General features: G+C 42.4%; 1 protein-coding gene across 1 annotated transcript in view; it reads right to left on the bottom strand.

The window, feature by feature from the left end:
* FMO1 (flavin containing dimethylaniline monoxygenase 1) overlaps positions 1 to 8,985 on the bottom strand; it is a 33,966-nt gene extending 24,981 nt beyond the window's left edge. The window contains exon 1 of the mRNA XM_008535777.2: positions 8,804 to 8,985. The gene's annotated coding sequence lies outside the window, so the exon portion shown is untranslated. The remainder of the gene's footprint in view (positions 1 to 8,803) is intronic.
* Positions 8,986 to 13,347: the final 4,362 nt, after the last annotated feature.

The following is a 13,347-nucleotide window of genomic DNA, read 5'->3' as shown; positions in this document are numbered from 1 at the left end:
CTGGACCCATGCAGATGTCTGATAGGCGACCTTCTGATGTCAAGAGGCTAAAAACTCCACCCTCAGATCATGCTAATGCCGCCGTTTTGTGAACATGGGTCCTGTGAAGAGGCATGGAGTCTGACTACGCTTGCGCACATCATCAATTACCTCACCTCTCCTCACCTCCAATCACCTCTCTCCACATTTCAGACCACCTTGTGCCTGTCCCGTAAATATCCCTGAGTCCCTATTTTCGGGGAACTGAATTTGAGGCTCATGCTCTCGCTTCCTCACGTGGCTGCCTTGTGATTAGACCCTCTCTCTGCTGCAATCTCGTCACCTCAGTGTTTGGCATTCTGGGCGGCGGGCAAAATTAACCTGGTTCAGTAACAAAAAGATTAGGAAGATTAAGAGATTTGCTCTGTTTGAGTCTGTATAGGTGTCACGAATGTGAGAAGAGACCTGTTCAGTTCACTAGTTTAGCCATGTGCTTGGGACGTTCCCACCCTTTCACTCTGAACTGCTGTCAAATGTTAGCACAGTTGCTGCCAAGACTGTCACTTCTGGCAGAGTGGCTGCAGTTGACCCTTTAGTGGACAGAGTTTTACATTCTGGACTGGGCTGCTGCCTTCAGCCTCCCTTCACCAACCTGAGAACGAGATAGAGCGGCACACCTGGAAAGGATAGCCTTGTCAAACACGATTTCAAATAAACATACGAGACTGAAGCTCAGATTGGTGTGGTGACGTGACACAAGGCCCCACGTGGGGTGGTGGAGGCACTAGGAGCCGAGACACTGCCTTGGGTGAGTGTCAGTTATTTGGCATAGGGACAGGGTCCCAGCTGTGCTGTCCATCCTCCTGCCACCTGCTGCCAGGGGATGGTCCCCGGCGGAAGAAAGAGGTGCTGCCTTGGAGGGTGTGTGGTGGAAACGTAGGCATGGAAAATCATCCCTTTTCTCTCCATCAGATACTGATTCCCCTCCAGGAACATGGCACTGTCACCATTGCTCCAGGTGTAGGATTGTGTGGTCCCAGGCCATGTGTCAACACAGACTTGTAAGAATGCTGAGAGGCAATTCAGTGTCTTGGTTAAGCAACTAGGCTCTGGACTAGATTGCCTGGGTTAAAGCTCAGCTCTGTCAGTTACTGCTGTGTGATCTTGCGCAAGTTATTTAACCCCTCTGTGCATCACAAAAATGGAGAAAATAGTGAGCAGTTTCCTTGCAGGGCTTTGTGAGGATCAAGTGAGCTGACACATGTCAATTGGCTTAGAACTGTTCCTGGCACATCGAAAATGCTCAATAAATGTAAGCTCTTTTCACTATAAAAACACTGCCCCACACTGGTTTCCTCTTCTGCCTTTCCCATCTATGAGCCTCTGTTCTTTTAATTCCTACAGCATTTTGGTCAATACAGACACGTTTAACACTAGATCATGGGATTTTAGAGGTTACTCCCTAATATGTTTGCGACAATTTTATCTTCCCAAGTTAGTAAGCGTTTAAAGCACATGGGTCACCGAGGAGATGTGAGAAGCAGCCCCAAAGGCAGTTTTCCTGAACAGTTGCTATTTTCTTCTTTCGCAGATGAGCTCTCTCCACAAAACGATATACAGCTTTTGCTTTTTAGGATTGGGAACCTGAGGGAAGCAGCTCAATGAGAGAGACTTCATCTGCGCTGTTCTCTGCTGTGGCCTCGGTGTCGAGGGCAGCGCTTGGAACATGCAGTAATGGATGTGTAATAAATCTTTTTTGAGCGAAATGAAAAGGCCCACTTTTTTCAGGTGTCCGGTAAAAGTGTTGGGGGGCTGGTTGCTTCCCAGTAGCAAATGGATCTGATTTGCTGGGGAAGAGCTTCCAGGAAGTCATGCTCCAGCGCCTGATGGACATCACTGAACCAACAACCTTATATCACGTCCCCCTCCCTGGGTCCTAGAGGAGGAAAGTGACCCTACATTTCGAAAGGCAGGTGATGCAGTGAAGTGAGTGTGGGTGTTGGGACCAGACACGTCTGTTTCAGATCCCTGCTCTATCACGAATCAGTGTGGTGCATAGGAAAATACCCTCTTTGAGCCTCAGTGTCCTCATTTGTAAAATGGGATAAAACGCTATTAATTTTTGTGGGACATAGTAGGCATTCAATGAAGAATATCCACTCTTATAGGAAAAGTGGCTCCAGGAACAAAGCGGGGGAGATTGCACATATAAATGTGGTATTTGCAGCTGTGTGCACCAGCGTGCTGGCTCCATCAGGACAGCAGGTCAGATTAAAGCAAGACACTCATGCCCTCAGTAGGACACCAGGAAACAAAGCAGTTTCCGTTCGTGAGCGGAGAGCGCGGAGGCATTTCCAACGGCAGGATTGAGAGAGAGGGCGAGGCAATTTCCCTGGCAAGGCCCCACTGAAACTATAGCGTCGGTCAGCAGGGGGAGCTGTGACTTCCCCGGAGAGAGGGTGTCCGGGCTCCCGGGATAGCAAGAACCAATGCTGTGTACTGCCTTGCCTAGGACGTTGTTGCTTCAGGCTCACACTGCTGATTGAAAGCAGTGGGCTGGCTCAGTAAGAAGAAATGCATCTGCTCCAAATATTATGGCAGTCAGAAGGTAGCCCAGCCAGGGACCTGGTTCCCTGTGAGCTAACTGCTGAGGGCTTGGGCAGCGAAACAAATTGCCTTGGGCTCACTTTGCAAAACAAAGACAGAAGTTTAGAATTATGGCCAATGGGGGAACAGAAGATGTTGTATGGAGGCAAATTTCAGCTCAATATAAGCACTTCCCAGTGTTTCAAGCTCTGATCATTGCTTTGTTCAGGTAGAGTCTATATGATGATTTTTTTGGAGATACTGTAAGTGGGAGCTTAATAGATCATGTAGAGGGTAGAATCAAATGCTCTAGAAGGGCCTATCAACTCAGATTCTATGATTTCGTTCTCTGGTTAATTTTGCCATCAAACACTCAATGAGGGGCTTCGATTGCTAAGCCCCAGGCGAGGTATGGGGGGCGTGCAAAAGGTTAACAAGACATGAAGCCGTCTTTAGAGTATCTATCACTCTGGAGGGGAAGTCAGACTCGAAAATAAATAATTACAATATTCTGTGTCAAGTGCTAAAACAGAGAGATGTCTTATGCATACATTGCATTAAGAGCGTGAAGGAAGAGGTGCTAATTCTGGCTTCGGGGTGGTAGGAAAGCAACAGAGAGGAATACTCTTTCCTCCAGGTTTTGAAAGGTGAATAGAATTTCAATGGGTGGAGAGCGGAGGAAGTGCATTCCAGACAGGGGGCAGTGAGACGACAGGCCAGAGATGGTCCTCAGAGGCGCTATGACCACCTAACTCTGTGGTGAGCTTGCCATTCTCTTGACACCTAGAGGAAGTAGTGTGTTCCTCACAAGAGGAGACTGCATTGCAGAGTTGGTTCACTGGGTCATATCTGTTAGTCTTCTTTCTGCCTAAGGCTGTATGTTTCCCCAAAGTAGGGCATTTTCTTTGGCTTGTCTCTTATTTTCTCATAGCTCCTGGTAGCATACTTGGTCTATACTGGTGGCATACGTATTTGGCAATGGCTTGATTTCCTGATGGGTAAAATAAATTAATTCATCTCCTTATATCCTTTTCAATGAAAAGATAATTAATTGAGCAAATACAGTCGTGCATTGCTTAAAGATGGGAATATGTTCTGAGAAAGGCATCATTAGGCAACTTTATTGTTGTGTGAACATCGTAGAGTGCACTGAAGGGGAATAAAATTTACCACCCCAAAATGCGTCTCTTTAACATGAGGATTATTTTAGGCTGATTATTTTTAAGAAATAAAAGACTGAGAACATTTTTCTTGTTACTTCCTCCTTAACTGCCTAAAAGAATTCCGATTAAAAAAATCTGTCTCAGGAAGTGAGCTATCACCTGAGCATAACATGAACTGGGTGGTAGACAGGAAGGAACCTAGAAAAGCCTGTTGTTGGGCTCCCTTCTGTGTTCTTCTGTTTCTCTGTGGCCAAACACTTATTTTCCAAACATTTGCTCCTTTTTACCTACCTGTGAATTGCCTTCCTTGCCTTCGAAGTCCCTGACTCTCCCCACCCCCAACATCTTCTTTGTCTTTATCTGAGGATGGTATTTAAGGTGAGAGCTTCTGCCATTTTGGCAAGTTACTCAGTTTTCCTGAGTTTTTCCCATGTGTTATTAAACTCTTGTTTGTTTTTCTCCTGTTAATCTGTCTCATGTCAATTTAATTCTTAGACCAGCCAGAAGAACCTAAAAGGGTAGAGGAAAATTTCTTCCTCCTGTGCAGTATCTACACAAACCTAGGTGGTATAGCCTACTACGCACCTAGGCTATATGGTACTAATCTTATGCCACTGTCAGATATGTGGTCCATTATTGATCAGAATGTCATTATGTGGCGCACGACTGTGTTTGTTGGGAGCTAATGTCCTGGGTCAGAGATTCCTTCCTCAAAATGGCCTCTTATCAAATGTTCAATAAATAGAAATTCTTTCCCCAGGCTACCATTGTAATCACTGTGGACCAGATGCAGCCAGCCTTCTCGGAGCAGTGAATCTCCCTGAGGCTTTTCGTGGGCCAGTGGGAAAGCTGCAAGTCAGAGACCCGGGTTTGAATTCAGTGTTGGCTAATTACCAGCAGTATGACTTTAGGCAAGTAACTTGTTTCTGGGTCTCAGTTGCCTTCTCTCCAAAATGAAGCTAGAGATAGACCCAGTTGTAAGAAAGAATCAGCTAATGTAAAGAAGCATTTAGCACAATTCTTGGGACATGCTGGGCCCCCAATAGATGTTGCTATGTTATTTTTACATCTTCAGGAGATTTTTCTTTAATCTGATGTTTTCGTGGATATCTGCCTTGACAATTTTGGGTTTATTTACAAAGATGAAGTTACAGAATATTTGGAATCAGAGCCATCGGGGTAAACTAGAAATGTATATCTAAAGGTTGTCTTCTAGCAAGTGAGGGAAATAAGTAGAGAAATAAAAGGATGATGGTGAGAGAAAGGGGAAGAGAGAAAAAGAAAAAACGAGGGCACAAAATAGGTTTCAAAGTCGCTCTTGAGGGCTTTTCCTTTCTGTCTTTAATTTTTTGATTCAAATCTGCTTAGTCTCATTTGAGTTGTTCCGATGTTTGGAAAGCAGACATGAGAATATGTGAGCACACAGGCACCCAAGGGAGCAGCTGCCTTCACACGCTGATGACACCGAACGCGTCCAACCACGCATTCAAGCACTGATAATTACATGAACCAAAATGATTAAAAAATTAAGTGCTTTTTAGAGAAAGTTTTGTCCTCCTTTCTTATTTTTTTTAACCAAAAATCATTTCCAGTCCCTGACTGCTGTGCTTTCAGGCAGAGTGATTGATAACACAGTAGGAAATTTTAGTAGGGTGAAAAGTGCGTGAGTGCCACTGATTGCTGGCATGCTATTGCACGTGCTAATGCAAACGTAACATTTAAAATGTTATTGCTGTTTATGTGAATATTTAGTAAAAATTTGGTCATTTCTTTGTTGGAGGTTTTAAAAGCAACGTGTTTCTTCTTATTATTGTTATTTTAATGAAAAAAGCCTCCTCAAACTGACTAAATATAAAAGAAATAAGTAATAAAAATTAAGAAAATATGACTAACTTGGTAACGTAAGTGTCACTGGATGAAAGTGAATTTATAAAAAATAACAAGTAAAATAATTTAAGCAACACAAAATTACCAAATGAGTTGGAAAATCACTGTCAGTTGTGATGAGGATTTTTAGGCTGGTTAGTTTTAAAACTACAGATGAGATTCAGGCTCCAAGGAGTGGAATTTGTTTGCCCCTTTGTTGGGAAACATTTACATTTCTAAGGGAAACCTCTATCTGTGAAGATGCCTCCCTCTCTGTGCCAGGAAGAAGGGGGGATGGTCTTATCTCTAGAAGCTCTTAATCAATGCCAGAGGCAAGAACTTAAGTTGGTTACTGTCTGGCAACCTCATGTAACTGACCCCCCCCCCCCAAATCCTCCTTTGTCTTTAGCCGAGGATAAAATTCAAGTGGTGACTTCTGCCATTTACTCAATCCGGTTTGATTCTTATCTAAAAGTTGTGGGACCGCCAAATGGCCAGACCATACGGGCACTGATACTATTTTAACTTTTTTACATATTCTTTGTCTTGTAAAGAGATAACTCACATACCTATGCCTTAAATTTAGCTCTAACCCTCAACTCGGGGCAGCAGCAGCAGCTCTGACTGCCCGTGGGTCCTGTCCCCACGCACCAGCTCTGCCTGCCCATGGGTCCTGTCCCCATGCCAGCGGGGGCAGCAGAAGCAGCGGCAGCAGAAGCTCTGACTGCCCATGGGTCCTGTCCCCATGCTATTCCACACTATTCTCTAAATAAAAGAGCACTACTGCCAGATCTTGAGAGTCTAAGAAATCTTTCTTTCGACTCCTCAGGCTCACCGACCCCGCATCAAGTTGCATAATGGTTGCCAATTTTTAACCACGGGGTCAGAAACTGCTATTCTTCCCCTGGGCATTTTATACTGCTTCTTCTGCTTCAAAGAAGTAAAATGCAAATATGCAATGTACCGAAATCAGATTGAGTGCCCAGTTTAGTCTATTAGGATCATATAGGGGGTCAGAACATGAGGCTAGTGCTGTCATTCCCAAAATTGTGTGCAGAGGTGCTGTAAGTTATTTGAAAATTTTGAGGAAAGCACAGTAATACTCCACATCTATTGAATACCAAGCGAAGTATTAGATGAAAATAGTTCACTGCTTTAATATCAGATAGGGCTGTGTTCCACTTGATGACATCAGATCTTTGCAAAGCTGGGTTTTGGGCAGTTGCAATATTAAAAAGCAAGCCTTGCTGGATATTCGGTCCTGTCCAAAACATAAGACATTTGGCCCATTAGACATTTGGTCCGTGCCAAAAGGTCCTTGACATTTGCTCCAGTCCAAAACCACCATGGGCATATTTGGTTCATGCCAAATGGTTTTAGACAGGACCAAATATCAAGGACCTTTTGGCATGGACCCAATGTCTCCGTGGATATTTTGGACAGGACCAAACATAACCATGTATCAAGGACCTTTTGGAGTGGACCAAATATCTTATGGATGTTCTGGGCAGAACCAAATGCCTGCTAATCAAAGCAAGTACTGCACGAAAATTGGTCAAGGTGGAACGGGAAATGAAGAGATGATGTCTGATTTGATTTCAAGGTTGAGAAGTTGTGCAGTGCCCAGCAGGCACATAAACCTCATTGTTAAGTAACTGTGATTATTCAAGAATAAAATAAAAGTACTGTTTTTCTTTCAATGTGTGTAGTATTTTTTCAGACAACTATAAAGCTGTAAGAACAGAAATACTTAAGTTGTTTGGACTTGACTACTTAAATGAGGAGCTATAGCCTGGGGGCACTGTGAAAGGATTACTTATTCCGTTAACAGGCCCCGTGAACCTACAAAGTTTGGGAAGCTCTGGGTTAGAGTCGTATTCTCGATATATTTTTTTAATTGACCTGGAGACCTCATCTATTGGTGTCAGGAAACTGCAAATTATCCTGTATCTGAGTCCAGCACTGTATCAATTAACCTGTGTTTCTTAACAGTTTCCAGTGTGAGTCACCTATTATGTTTCCTTAGGACGCCATCTTCATTGGTGCTGTCAGACTTGCATCCAGTCTTTTACCTATATCTCCATCCCTCTTTCTCTTCCCCTGTTTCTGTCTGTCTGTCTGTGTGTCTGTCTGTCTGTGTGTCTCTCTCTCTCACACACACACACACTCTTAGCCCATGGATACTGGCATGAATGCACAATGATACAATGTCCTTAAGTGGGCCGTGCATTTCAGGAGCAATCAGAGATAGACTTAGCTGGATGGCGATTGAGGGTGAGTGACGGGCCCACTTAGCCCCTGGGAACAAACAAGCACAAACAGGTAAGAAACTCGGGTCAGAGCAGGGCCGTGTTCTGGGATTTCTATCCTCCAGCAGCTGTTCCCTGCCTCCTCTAGCCTGTTCCTAACCACAATCACCAGATAAGAAAAATTCTTTCAGGTTCTAAATTTGCAGTGCCATAGAAATTCCTTAGGCTGGAGGGGAAACCAATAACAAAGAATTGAGACTTAGTTTCTCCATCTCTAAATCAGATGCCCTTAAATTGGATGTTTACAACAGATTTTCAAAACCCTTGAAATTTATAATCTTGTGAACTCAGCTGGGAGTGGAATTAGCAAAAAAGATCTGACGATAGTATGCAAATCAAGAAATGTTGTCATAATTCATAGAATGGAACGCACATAATGCATGCTCATCTATGCACAATGTATAGAATAAAACACTTTTAAGAACAGGAAAAAGGACAACATGTCGATATGTACAAGTCAGATTCCAAAGGGGGATTGCCTCTCTCTCCCAATTTCTACCAAATGCCAACATTTGGTAAACAAACCCCCAAACAACTGTCTGACACCATGTTAGAAGATATTAATGGAAACTCTTAAGAAAAATGACTGATTTCCCTTTGCATTAGGAATTCAATTTTCCCTTTTGATTAACCATTTAATCTACCCAGCAGTGTACTTGCCAGTGTACACAGAAGACTTGATAATATCTGTCTTTACTGTCCTGTTACAAGTACTCAAACATTTACTGTTCTTTTTGTACCTTGGGGCAGAGAGTGGCTTCATAGCTTCCCCAGGGCAGAGACTGAGGGAGTGGCATTCTGGTGAGGTGATTCTCTCCTGACACACAATAACAAAACAGGAAAAAATCCGGGCCCCCCTCCCTACTCCAAAGGAATTACAGATTATATCTGGTTACTTACTCTAGGTACTTGGAATTCCTGGTGCTGTGAGGGCCTGGGCACGGTTGGGACTCTGGATCTAGCAGAAATTGAAGTGGATGAGCGTGAGCGCGAGCCAGTATTGGCCTGGGAGTCCCCAGCACACTGGATGAAGCCTGTCTAAGAGATAAGGAATGTTATGTAGAATTTGGGAACCTAAGGTTAGCCTTTGTTTACATTTTAACTTGATTAATTGCAACAGTGAAATGCTGAGAGAAGCACTGCTGATATGCACTTTAGACTCACTCTTGTCCCTCCAAAATAGAAATTAAGTAGGGAGTCACAAGAGTATCTGCATTGTTCATGAATTTCACCCTCAAAGGAGGGAGAATAAAATAAGACAATCATGTCAACAGCTGCCACATCTAAGATTCACTTTTAAGGGTTTTGATCCATTTCACATTTAAAGAAAATTATTATTTGAAAATCATATATCACCCGTATTGTTAAATTCAATTCTTAAAGCTGTTTAAAGTGTAGATTATTGCCCGGGCACTTGGGAAACATGACAAATATATTGGAGGAACATGACCTTTGGAGTCACAAGTCCTGGGTTCAAGCATTTTTTTCACCAGTTGTTATCAGAGTAATCTTGGGAAAATTCTATAACTTTTTAAAGCTTCAGTTTCATCAGTTTAAAATAAGCATGGTAATATCTGCCTCAGGGGGTTGTGGTGGGGATTAGATAAGAATCTATGTGGAGAGTCTTGTCCATAGTATTCACTCTGCAAATGGCGATGACAATGGTGATAATGATGATGATGTCGTTGACAGACCAGAGAAGGTGTCTTGATTATTGATTTGTAACATTGAAGTGACTCCCACAGTACTCTAGGAGTAAACTCTAGGACAGATTGGTAAGACTGAAGCAGAGGGAAGGTTCTGGAAGAATAAATCTTTTTTTCTTCGTTTTCGATACGGTATAACCAAACAATTTGGCCCTGTGTCTCCCTGAGTCTGTGGCTTGCTCATTAGACTCACCCTTTGCCTTATTTCCTGCTTATTAAAGACTTGGCACAGAGACAGCATTGTTAGCTCTGGTGAGTTCAGCTGCTTTCCTGTACCTATGAAGATGATCATATTTTGATGATTTCAAAGCTTACTTCTTACCCAGAAAGTAAGCTTTCAAGACTGCTATTAGTTCAAGTGTCCTTTTGAAAACCAAAATATGTTTAACTTTGAGTCAGGGACACCTTGAGAGCAGGGGCCACAATTAGTGTCCCAAATTCCAATTTTTAGGCACTTACCATGATATGTACATGGTGCACACAGAGGGAGTCCCCTTAGTAGGCAGGCTGCTAACGTAAGTAGAGACAAAGAACTTTAAAGCGTTGGTTGAGCATAAACATCATTTATTATATCATCTAATTTTCCATACTCAACCAGAGTCTTATAGCAATTAAAACTGAGAAGACTGGCCTTCAATGGCACCTTCACTTTCTGCTGTTTTTAGGGCTTATTGTCAATTGGTTGTACCTGAGGTCATGGGACAGGGAAAGCAATCCAGGTCCCTTTTTGAAGCAGACCTAGACCCTAAGAAGCCAGATTGGTAGACAATAATGCCCTTTAGGAAATATTTTGGACTTTTTGCCTTCTGGGCACATGGTAGGATTGAACTTCTTGGTCCTTTAGTGGTTTGGGAACATGTGACTATTCTGGCCAATGACCGTGAGCCAAAGTAACATGCGTCCTTTCTGGGCTCAGAGCTTTTAATTCCCAATGCGAGATCCCATAGCACTTTCTCTTCCTTCAGCTCCGTAACCAGCAACTTTCAACATGGTTATTCCATTAGCCTGAATGCCTGGGTGACTGCTGAGCAGAGCCTAGCCCCTGTGGATATATAACATGAAGGAGAAATAATCTTTGTTTTATTTCCAGGCCTTGAGATTTGGGGATTGGTTGTTAATGCATCGTGCCCAGCTTCTGTTGACTGATGCATGAGAGGGATGTTTCTTGGCATCTTCATTGTATTTCTAAGTCATCTGAAGTCTCACCTCCTCCCCTTTCTTCCTTTGCTCTGATTCATACTTACAGACATAGAATCTTGGAGTTCAAAGAGAGCATAGAATTTACTTAGTTTTAGTCTCAGTTGTAAATTGGACCTACCCAGTACAGTTTTTTTCTTTCTCCCTCCAAAAACAAAATTGAAACAATCACAACGCCCTACCCCTCAACTCTAAAATACAAAAAGCATCAAGAGGCTCCCTACCTACAGGTTTTCCCCACAGGGGCTTCTTCTGTAGTTTTCTTGGTTTGTTTTTATTTTAATGCACATGTTCTTAAGAGGGAGTAATTCCTTATGTCCCTTTCACCTTGAGCTTGTTCTTTTTCTTTTTGTGAGAACACACTTGCAGAATAGTAACACTGAGAGGGAAGATGGAGAGAGTACTTAAGGCCAATTATTTTGCTTGAAATGCATCTTTTCTCTGCCAACAGTGATGACCCATGACTCACCTCTACCATCGAAGGACTAGAGCAAACAGCAGCCATTTTCCTTTAGAGTTCCCTTAAATGTCTCTGTAGCTTGATGATAATCTTGTGGGAAAGCCTGCAACAGTGAGTTAGAAACCATCCTATCACTTAAGATTCTGTCCTCTAACTGCCTAACAAGTTTGTAATTAATGGGAAATGCTCACATGGTGAAATATTTAACATAGCATAGTGGGGTGAAGCAGGAAGGACAATAGCAAGGAATCAGACTTCCTCAGTATTCTTACCTGTAGAATGGGATCATCATCCTTGCCTTGCCTAACACACTAGGTTGTGGTAGGGATGAGGGAGATAGTAATTGTGGAAGCGCTTTGTAAATGCTACAGAACCCAGCTATCTAAACCTCACAAGTTTGCATCTGGTTTTTCTTGTTCATCTGCGTGTTCCCAGACATAGCACAGTACCTGACGTACAGTGGGTGCTCAATAAATGTTCAAGGAATGAATGAACTGCAGGCCTTAGCTCCTTGCTCGAGGGGATATCCAGGGTTTCTCATGATGTTTTGAGTCTTGTAGGAGTCAGGACTCCAAGCAGGTCTTTCTAGTGATACACAGATCCTTTTGAGAAATCTAAAGTTTAGGCAATCTGAGAACTTATTTGAAATATAATATATGTAGCTTGCATAGTGGATGGGGTCTCCTTGTCCCTAGGCACATGCCCTCAACTTCACAGTCCTCTCCTTACTTCTGCTTCCTTCTTAATGTCTTCTCTGTGTCTGCATTGGCCCCTGACTGTGCTGCTATTGTTCTGTCCCATACCAATATAAGTACAGAGCTTAGCTATTCCACGAAAAGTTCATGTCCACTAAAGATTTCTTGTGTTTAATAACGTTATGGAATATTCAAGGAGTCACAGGGAGAGCAGTGTACTCTACACTGCATTCTGCTATCCCAGTGGCTCTATTCTTCCTTTTAGTTCTGCCTTTCTTTTCTTCCTTCCTCTTTTAAATAACTTGAACATTTCTCTCTTTTCTCCTAAAGAACCCTATTCTGCCCAAACCTCAAGTCTCTCTTTTTCCCTCCAGGTGCTTATGAGGACATTTTTTCCCCAACAAATGCAGTTCTTACTCTTATTTAGATTCTTTAATACCTAAATTTATGTAATATTTATTAATGATATTAATACATTTGTATATTACCTTATTAGATACAATACATGAATCAAACTTTGTATTATCTTATTAGACACAAACATATTAAAAGCATTTTTGAATCTTCTTTGACAACTTGTAGTTCAGCAACTTTTTAGTACCCTGGGGATCAGTTCTGTTTTTGGTGTGTACAGAGGGACCAAAATTGACTAACATGATATTTTATCTTGGATATAAGACAGACGCTGGAAAATGAAGAAATGATAAATGATTTTTCTTATTGATTCATCATCCTGTACACCACCATTTAGCACAGGCTGCAGAGTCAGACAGTCCTTGCAGTCAAACCCAGCTGGGCCTGCTTATAAGCCACATAACTTGGGAAAATCATTTAACCACTCTGAGTCTCAATTTCCTGCTGCATAAGATGGGTTATGAGGATTAAATACAACGAAATAACATGGAACTCTTTATAACATCTAGAACATAATAAATGATCAATAAGTGATTGATGTTTTTACTACTCTATCCAGGTTACTTAGGTTGCTAGAACTTGAAATACTTCAACATTAAGAGAAATTGATGCTTTTGTAGAGTCAATTGCTTCCTACTGGCCAGCAGCTCAAAGTGTAGGAATGTTTAACCATAAAACTTTTAAAAATAGTTACAAGGAAAATTCCCCTCCCAGAATATGTAGCATATATAGATGGACATCCAGGTGTAAAAATAAAAATTTTGGATACACACTTCTCACCCACAAGGCTAAAGAAGCCATTTCTCCCAGTGGTTTGCTTGGACTGGTAGTGGAAGGAATACCAGTTGGTATTCAGGAGATGAGACAGGCTGTGTGGCCCTGCACAGTGCCCTGACTTCTCTGAGCCTCTGTCTCCTTATCTGAGAGCATTCTGGTCAGTCCCCTCCACCCCTAAAATGACTCAGGGACTTG

Source organism: Equus przewalskii, chromosome 23, assembly GCF_037783145.1.
Source record: "Equus przewalskii isolate Varuska chromosome 23, EquPr2, whole genome shotgun sequence".
Taxonomy (NCBI): Eukaryota; Metazoa; Chordata; class Mammalia; order Perissodactyla; family Equidae; genus Equus; species Equus przewalskii.
This window is presented reverse-complemented; position numbering and strand designations above follow the sequence as displayed.